The sequence below is a fragment of the Pinus tabuliformis genome, chromosome 7 (genome assembly GCF_031772625.1).
Source record: "Pinus tabuliformis cultivar Carrire ecotype Pingquan chromosome 7, CPIR1, whole genome shotgun sequence".
NCBI lineage: Eukaryota > Viridiplantae > Streptophyta > Pinopsida > Pinales > Pinaceae > Pinus > Pinus tabuliformis.
In genome coordinates, this window is record NC_142293.1 from 1,396,189,132 (window position 1) to 1,396,198,643 (window position 9,512).

Below are 9,512 nucleotides of genomic sequence, written 5' to 3' on the forward strand. Positions count from 1 at the left end.
ACATTTTGAATCAGCTAAATTGATCAATTTTCCTCATTTCTTATTGAAACATTTATATAAGATGTCCAGAAGCATGAAAAAGAGTAGGGAAGATCAAATAGGTTTCAAATCATGCCATTATGGCTTGATACATTTTTTTTTAGAAAGTAGTTGGAGAATCGAGGCACTACATGGGAGGCATTTTTGGAGACATTTCAAGGTGAAAGCATAGTGAAGCGACCTCGTGGTAGGAATCAGCCACAGAAGGGAAAAAAGAAGATTGTCAAGACGAGGGTTAGGCAGCAACGTGGAAACTAGCCACCACCTTCAGAATGTGGTAAAAGGAGGAAAACCAAAAATTGACAAACCCCAGTCCAAGAAGCCGAAACCTAAGGAGAAGGAGTAGAGTAAAGAATAGAGTGAGATTAAGAAGCCTAGACCTTCATGAAGGATTACACAGGGTTCATTAAAAAGATGCCATGTTTCTTCTGGGAAAGAACAGACTGTGACATCTACTACCATGGAGGTAATTGAGGACTCTGAGGAGTGTGTTCCTCCAGAAAACCCTCCTATGGAAGTTCTTACAGAAAATTTGATGGTGTAGAACAAACTTTCTATACTAGCAGAAGTTGCAATCATGGGTACTTCACTCTTTAGCCTGGGTTATGTTGAGGAGGAGGATTACATTCCTCTATCATCATTGATGAAGGAAGCCAAAAATAATAAAGTGGATCGTAGACAGGACATGGTGCCAGTAGCAGGAAACCCTACAATGGTAGAACATGAGGATACTATTCTTATATATTTTGGAACACAGGAATTGGAAAAGAAAATAGAAAATGATGACACTTTCTATGAGTCAGTGGTTGAGAGGATAATAGTACAAGAAGAAGATGAGAATAAAGATGATACCTTTGGTGTAACTCAGGAGTTGAAACAACAGATATATGAACTTGAAGTTCTAAATTGCTGTGTAATGGATCAAAATACTACATTGAAGAGTAGGAATGAGGAATTGTTAAAGATGGTGCAGGAATGGAAGCAACAAACAAGGAAATGGAAATTTCATGCATCTCAATATAAATATCGTATGAGGAAAGTGGTTAAGCATTTGAGGAGAGCCTGAATTAAGAAGATAAATGTAGAGGGATCGGGCATCAATATTCAAATCCAACAATAGAGGAAGCTTTTTAGTTTTGGTTTTTTGCAAAAAGGTCGGTAGTTGTGTGAGGACACATAACAAGATGAGGTTGGAGGGATGTTGGTCACTAAAATTGTCCTTCTTTTAACCTTATCTTTTTCCTAAATACACTACCTAAGCCTTTGTTTTACAATTAAAATTAAACCTTTACATGTCATTTTTTGGTCCCTTGCATTGATTTTATTGGATATGGATCATAGGGGCTTATTCATTATTAAAAAGGTTAAATAGACTTAAAATCCTTTGCAACTCATATTTTCATATTTCCTTAAGGCATGATGAGTAAATGTCATTAATCAAAAGTGAAGTTCGGTTGGTTCAAGATCTGTAGTTCTTATACCACCTGCTATTCCTGTACCAAGTGGATAGTCGACTCATTCAATTAGAATAGACTCCAAAATACTACACCTGATAAAGATTGGCATGCATCTCTCATTGACAATTTGTTCCATTCTCTTTATTAGGGTTAGAGCATTATGGATGGGCTAAAGACAGGCTTGGAGCATTATGGATGCAGTAAGGATGAAGGTCGGTCATTCTTCAAGTGTATTTTCCTGTTAAGTTTCATTGCGGCCAAGAGCTGAGTTTTATGTATAAATTAGGGATTCTAGGGTAGACAACTAGCAATATTGTGGAGAATTTGCGATATGTTACTGCTATAAATTTTGTAATTTTGTATTGCCCTGCCTCTCTGGGATGGATCATGGCTCTACAATATATATTTGTAGAAGACTTTGAATAAAAGGATATAATTCCATTTTTCTATTTACAGTTCCTGTTATCATTTGTAATGTTTCCTTCAAATAGTTGATTTCATAAATTTCATAGAGGGAAACGAGTTGGTTGGATAAGGGCCAGCCAACCCAGCTCGTTCTCCCTATTTTCATAGTGTTTAGACTTGGTTATGTTGGTGTGAATAGAGAAGTTTCTTTTTACATGCTTGAGCCCTTATGCATGTTTTTCACGTGATCTTAGATCCGAGGCTTTTCTGTGTGTTGGGTTAAATTCTTTTTTTCTAAGTAATGCTATTCTATTAAAGAAAAAGATAAAAATACAACGAGGCTCTGGCCTCTGCGGTACTGAACATAGTTATGTCATTGGTAAGCAGAAAACCAAAATGTGACTGCCCACTGAGGGGAAACCAGTCCAAGTGTACCCAAATGTCAAATGCCCACACAGGGGTCCCATAACATAATCAAAAGCAAAAGAAATCCCACACAGGGGTCTTAAGTCATAACCAATTAGAATGTACCACATGGATTGAAAAAACATTAGGATAAAACCACATGAGAAAAACTACTAGATGACCTAGCGGTTCGATCAGATGTCTTGCTGAGCCCACTAGGCATCTGGTGGAGGCTCCTCCATGACACGACAGTTGTATTCATCCTCGTCCACTGGCTCATCCTCCGTTGCAGTCGTGGAACATTGGTTGCCACTCACCTCTTGCATTCCGCTCAGGCTACCATCCACTACGTGCTTGCCTCCAACAGTCACCTTGCCATGCGAGTGCTATCATGACCATCTTTGTGCCTGAGCTTAGCAATCTTCCCGTCCGTGCCTTCTGGTCTACCTGTGTCACGTGTCTCCTCAACCTTCAGTTGCCTGCTGACCTGTCCTTTCTCTGGCCCAGGTCCGTGAGTTTTAGTAGCTTGCTCATCTTGCAGACGCAATTCTTCACTGAAGACCACTATGATAGTGGCAGTAATGTTAGGATGATGCAACATGCTGTGGAAACAGAATTGGTTAGTGTGGTAGGAAGGATGAGGTGGGTCAAGAGGGATTTTTTTTGGGTAGCTGCATTCGTTCTTCGAGCACCATATTCCTATACCTGATCTCTTCTGCTGTGAGTATGCGAATATCTGCCAGAGAGATGGTCTCTGGATTGATCAAAAAAGGGTAAGGAGGAAGGGGTCTCTGGTTCATGGGTGGGTGTAGAGGTGGGGTGAGTGCTTCGACCGTGACTGCTACCACGTCTGCTGTGCATCCAATGGCATTGCCTCGGCATGGCTTGTCTGGTAGGTTGGCGATTAGTTGTGTGGGCTAGGATGGTAGTGGTATTATCAGTATGAGCAACAAGTGAAGCAGGGGTCACTCTGGGATTACTGGAGTTGTTTAGTCAAGAAGCAAAGGTAATATGGGCATAATTTAGAGCACAGTGAGTGGTTTGGGTGAAATGGAAACCATTCCCCAAATCCACACAGCTGAGAAGCCAGTAGTGTCTCCCTGTGATATTGTTAGTGCTTGGCTCCTCTGCGTGAGGGGGGCAAGAGCATCTGAGCGGGGAAGGGGAGAATGAATTTTGGCTTTCATTAGCCATGTCTTTGAGCTTGCCACAGACGTCTCATTCTGAGCACCAGGTTAATGGTGATTGTAGGTTGACAGTTTTATGCCATAAAGTTGGCATGGAGGAGGATGCCGGTGGCCATGTGGCTCGGCCGCCTGTCGTTCTCCTGTCTTATATCCATTAATTGAAACTTAATCACCCACATCCGGGTTGTGTTGGGTTAGCTCTTATTTCCAGTCTTTGCATTTCATTTCTTTCCTGAAGCATTGAATGGTCTTTCCTTTTTCTGAGAAACATTTTCTAATTTTATTTTCAGAAGATTAGTTAAAGTTAGGCATTTAGGTGATTTAATTTAAATTCATTTCTTTCCATCATAAGCACACCCTCACATGAATATAAACTTCGGTGATCCAATAATAACTCTATATGTGAAAATTAATTTGTGACAATTTTGCATATTATTATAAGTGAAACATTATTTGCATGAATCAATTACAATATATTTCTGAGTTAATGATTTTATGAAGAATACCTTTCAAAATAGAGTTTTCTTGTTATTGTGACCAAGATATAAAAGGGATAGAGTTTTTCTTACTTTTTGATAAGCATTTTTATTTACAGCGCAAGTGTGTTTCCTTCCTATCATTGCGAGAATTCCTTTTAAAATTTTCACAGTCATTTCTATCAAATTCTTGTCTTGATTGGGATTTTTTATTAATGTTCAAGTTGAAGTTCCTCTCTCTGTTTCATTTACTTCCATTTTGCTATATAAAACACATTAATATATGAAGGAAAAGTGATTGAAACCATATAGTCCTAGTACAGGAATAGTGAGTTCTTAGTGCAAGAACAAATTGTTCCAGTACATGAACAAAATGTTCTAGTACAAGAGCAGAACGTTCTAGTACAGGAATAGGGTATTCTTGTACCAGAATAGAGTATCACAGTACAGGAACGAAATTCATTTCATTACAGGAATGCAAGTTCTCCAGTACAAGAATGAGATCTTTTTAGCAAAAAGAACAGATTTAAAAGTATAACAAAAAACCATTCCTCATGTTCTTTTAAGAATTGGAGTTTGACCATAGGAACATATTTTATATTTTTGTACTCTTTTTTATTGATTGCAAGGTATGATTTAATTTTTATGTCAATGTTTCTGGCAAGTATTTTCTTGAATTGAATCCAGTACCCACAGTGGCTTGGTGCTATTTTGCTGAAAGGTTTCCTTTGCAATTTCATTTCTTGATTCTACAAATTCAGTCAGAAAATACAGGTAGAATTCACAAAATTTAAACCATACATTCTTGGCATTTCCTGTGCTATGCCTCTAAGATTACGTAGCCCCAGGTTGAAGAATTAAGTGTTGAAGGAGTTTGCTGAACTGTAACTATGGCACCCAACAACTGCCATGTTTCTCTCCCTGGAATATTAACACCAGTCGCCCATTGGAGCCACTTAAATAAAGAAATTCTAGGTACAGGTAGATATTTCGGCAAAACACTAGAAGTGTAATTTGTGTCCAACTAATCTCTACAATATCGAAACCCATAAATGGCATCCCATGCCATTAACCAATAAAACTTTCTATTTGGATGGAAACCCTTTCCATGTGGTTGAATGAAGAAGGGTACTCTCATGGAAACCCTAGTCCATCATTTGATGCCAAATCATAAATTTGCAACACCATTAAATTCCCACTTTTTTCTCCAACATTATTTTGACTTTTTTTTTATATATGGTGTAGAAACTTTTGTTTGATATATGGAAAATTTCCAAATTTAACTTGCACCCATTGATCACATATGACCACAACCTACTTTGGTTGACCAAGACTACATCAACCCACTTCATGAAGTCTTCAGTGAATAGACACTCTCACATACATTGACAAAGCTTCTAGTAGAATTCTACCTAATACTACTTCTGTGTGTCAAAATGGTGACATCACTCTCAACCCTTCAAAAAAAATTTATACAATTTTTACTTATAGTACTACATCTATTTTATCAAAATGGTGGAAGATCAAATGCCATAGTTTCTAACAAATAATCATATTAACAAAATTAATCCATACCCACCATCAAGACTCATTCGACTCTGTAGATAATTTCCAAGAGACGTGTTATCCTCATTTTGAGGCTGAGCATAGCTCTATCCAAGACTTTGAGAGGCCACATGACAAGTGACAGTTAGACAAAAACCAGGTAAAAAACAAAAAAGCTCAATTCCCTCCATGCTCACCCTGATATCCTTAAACTTTACATTTGTTACAAGGAAAGAATGAATTTGCTTCTATATAAGAGATAAAGTTTACAACAAAAAACTTGTTCCGGGCCAGAAAGCATAGTGGCCTAGTAAAAATCAAGTGCATGCACACCTCTATATAAGTATATATATGCCAACCACTAGCGCTTCTTGTTCGGTGGTCTCTCATCATCATCATCTTCGTCATCACTATCATTTGTATCATCATCCTGGTCTCTCTTCCTCTTTGATGATGGGATCTATTTTTGCCCATGCTCATCATCATCTTCCTCTTCAACATGATCATCATTTTCATCTTCGTCTTCATCCTCATCATCAAGGCCAACATCAAAGTCACTCGCTTCCTCTTCCTCTTCTATAGGTCCAATAGAAACTGGCACAGACGCATGCAAAGGGAAATGCGCAGGCACATGCACGACAAGGCACTCTTGGCCATTATCTTCCTCCTCTTCCTCATGCTCAACTTTCTTGTCCCCAACATACTCATCATCCTCACCCAATTCATCGTTCTCATCCTCTTCATCACTCTCATAGTCATTATCTATAGTGTTGATTGAAAGCATGCCAATGCTAGGCTACCGGTTCACCTCATCTTAATCTTCCTCCATATCCTCCTCTTCCTCACACTCATCTCCATCATCATCCTCTTCATCCTCATCTTCATCTTCATCTTCATGATCACTTTCCTCAACTTCATGCACCTCCACATTCTCAACATCCTATTCTTAATTGTCACTTTCCTCCACTTCATGCATCTCCACATTCTCAACATCCTATTCTTAGTAAGGACTACCCGACTATTAGTTCTATTAGTTTGACTACTTAATCGTGATACATTTTCTCTCTTTAAAAAAAATAGAAACAGAAGTTGCCTTTAACATCATCATGAAATACACCATAAATTATGTCACTGGATTTGGGCTAGAAAAAATATCAAAATTCATTATAAATACCTTGACGCCGCATCTTAAATTTTGACCAAAATTATTTTCTATAAAAAAATATTTACTAAAAACATAGGAAACCCGTCAAAATAAAGCAAGCTTCATGACATCGACATATATTAAGGTGGTCAGTTAATTAAATCCCTATATTAAGCAGATCAAGTCCAATGCTTTAATGGCATATACCAAGTGTTTTCAGTGTTGTTAATTCCATGATTCTCACCACCGAGGTTGGTATTAGGAAATGGATGGGCATGGTCGCCTGTTGTACCGAGCAAGCTCGATAGCCAGGTCAAATAATTGTGGCGTATCATATGGTCTTGCTTCTTGTTTTTGAAACTAACTTTGAATCTTTGTCATTGAATATTGATCCGGGTGAAGCCTGGATTTGAATTGAAGAAAAGCGTAATTGTTACCATTTCTCCACTTCTGATATTCTAGGAGTAGCCATTGATGGACTCATGGTGTTTGCCTTCTTGCTTTCTCAGTGTTGAAACAGTCTCTATATTGGGCCTCTTCATCGTGGCCCTGCATCTGACTTCCCGCAACGCTCCTCGCTGTCAACCTCGTCGCTTCCCATGTCATCGTCCTCGTCCTCCTCATCATCTTCCTCTTCATCAAATTCCAACCGTTCATTATCTTCGACATATTCTTTTTCCAAATGTTTCATAGATTTGATCATCCCGAAAACTTTCCTTTTGTAATCTACAACCCTGGTCACTAGGTATTCATAAAGATCGAGTGAAACGAACTTTAACTACCAGTGGTGCATGATTGTCGATCTAGTGAATTTTATTGTTTGACAGGTCAAGGTCTCGAAGAGATTCCAGCCCTTCTTCTACCAGATATTCCAAGCCCCCGACTATTCGATTGTCGCTCAAAATAAGCTTTTGGAGATGTGGCAGATGAGGAAAATCATCTAGAGACGAAACTTTGACATTCACAATAGATAGTTTGGAGATGTGGCAGATGAGGAAAATCATCTAGAGACGAAACTTTGACATTCACAATAGATAGTTGCTTTAACTGCTCAAATTTTTCTATCAGGAATGGTGGTGGGAGGTGACCATGGACTCATTTAACTGCACCATCCAAAGTTAAACTGCGAGCTTCCACTGTTATCTCCCACACCTCGTCCATTTCTACCTAACTCCAGGAACCACAAATTTTTTCTCTTCTCTGTAAATACTAGACCAAACCCTAATGAATTTCAAACCCTAAAACAAGCACATAATGTTTGCTAAAACTTGATCTGCAGAGCTTTGAATGTTTGTCTTCCTATGGAGAACTCAAATAGTTGGAGTGTTGAGGATTTTAAATCTTTCATCGAAACTGATAATCCTCTGTGCTCCACAACAATCTGTAGGCTTCCATGGCTTCAATGGGAAGAAATTTCCCTGCGGTGGTCTGGGAGTCATGGAACTGTGTCAAAACTGTGGCCAAAGAAGCCAAATCACTAGTAATCCGGTTCCAGTGAAATATGATAAAAAAGCATAATTAATTTGAAACTTTCTAATTATTGGGTTTTTCCACATGGTAAAGAAATATTGGAAAGAGAAAGATGAAATTGAGCATTGAACCTACCAAACCAAACTCATCATAAAAACACCTTCTGTATAATTACACATCATCATTACATACATACCAGAGCATAAAATATATATATATATATATATATATAAAACTTAATTTTATTATTATTATAATTACATATACAAATATACATACTTGTAACTACATTTCACTGAATTATATATATACACACTTACAAATATATATGCTTATAATTTTAGTGAACTCTACATATAAGTTATATTATATTATATTATATATAATAAATCCACCGTATATATAACTATATATATATTATATATAATAAATCTACTAGGTATATGACTATACTCTATTATATATAATTATTTGTTATCTATATATATATAATTTATAAATTATTAAGAATTAAAAATTTAAAGAGACTTGGTTTTTTCTTATATTTAATAAATTTTAAATTGAGAATGATATATTTATATAAACTTTACATTTTTATATATAGAAATATTCTTATCATAGATATATATATGATGATGGTGGTGGTGGATAATGTTCAGTGAGACCAACTTTGGTTTATCTGACCTAAAGAAATGAGTTATTATTTAGTTTGATTTAAGATTTTATTCATATGCTCAAAAAGCTTGGAGAAAAGTCTCCCTCGCTCACTATAATTTTGACATTGTAAAAGGCTAGGAATGTTAGTATTGCAACAAAGATTATGAAACCGAGATTTAACGTGGTCGTACCCAAGGCACTCTAAGAGGAAATGATTTTCATCCTTGATGTTCATATTCTCATAGAGATAGCAGATCATTTCCATCCATGGTGTTTTAGGAACGACCCAACTACCTGTTTCACTATGGAGCTCATGAGAATTCGTTCTAATCTTTGCTATATTAATTTTCTTCTTTGAGCTAGTTAGACAGAGAGATACTTTTGATCTTCTAGGGTGGGGTTGATGACCTTATAATATCTTAATTTTCTTTTAGCTACTAAATCTTTCTCACACCACATTTTTTCTTTGAACTTAGAAGTAACAATATTTTTAATGTTATTAATGTTTTGCAATGCAACATTCTCGCTGATCTCCCAATGGTTTAACCAGGCCCTGGTGTCTTTATACCAACCTTGTTTGAGCCTTAGGTGGTTTTGGCTGGAATTTAAAGCTAGCTTAGGAAGTTTATGGTCTCCTATGTTATTCAGTTTGTGCTTCTACAATAGAAGCCTAGTCATAGCTAGGCTCTCGAGAGGGGAAAGACCCACTTCTATAAGGAGAATAGGA

General features: G+C 37.1%; 1 pseudogene; it reads right to left on the minus strand.

The window, feature by feature from the left end:
- Positions 1–5,875: 5,875 nt before the first annotated feature.
- Positions 5,876–7,819, minus strand: LOC149252880 (uncharacterized; annotated as a pseudogene).
- Between the last annotated feature and the right edge of the window lie 1,693 nt (positions 7,820–9,512).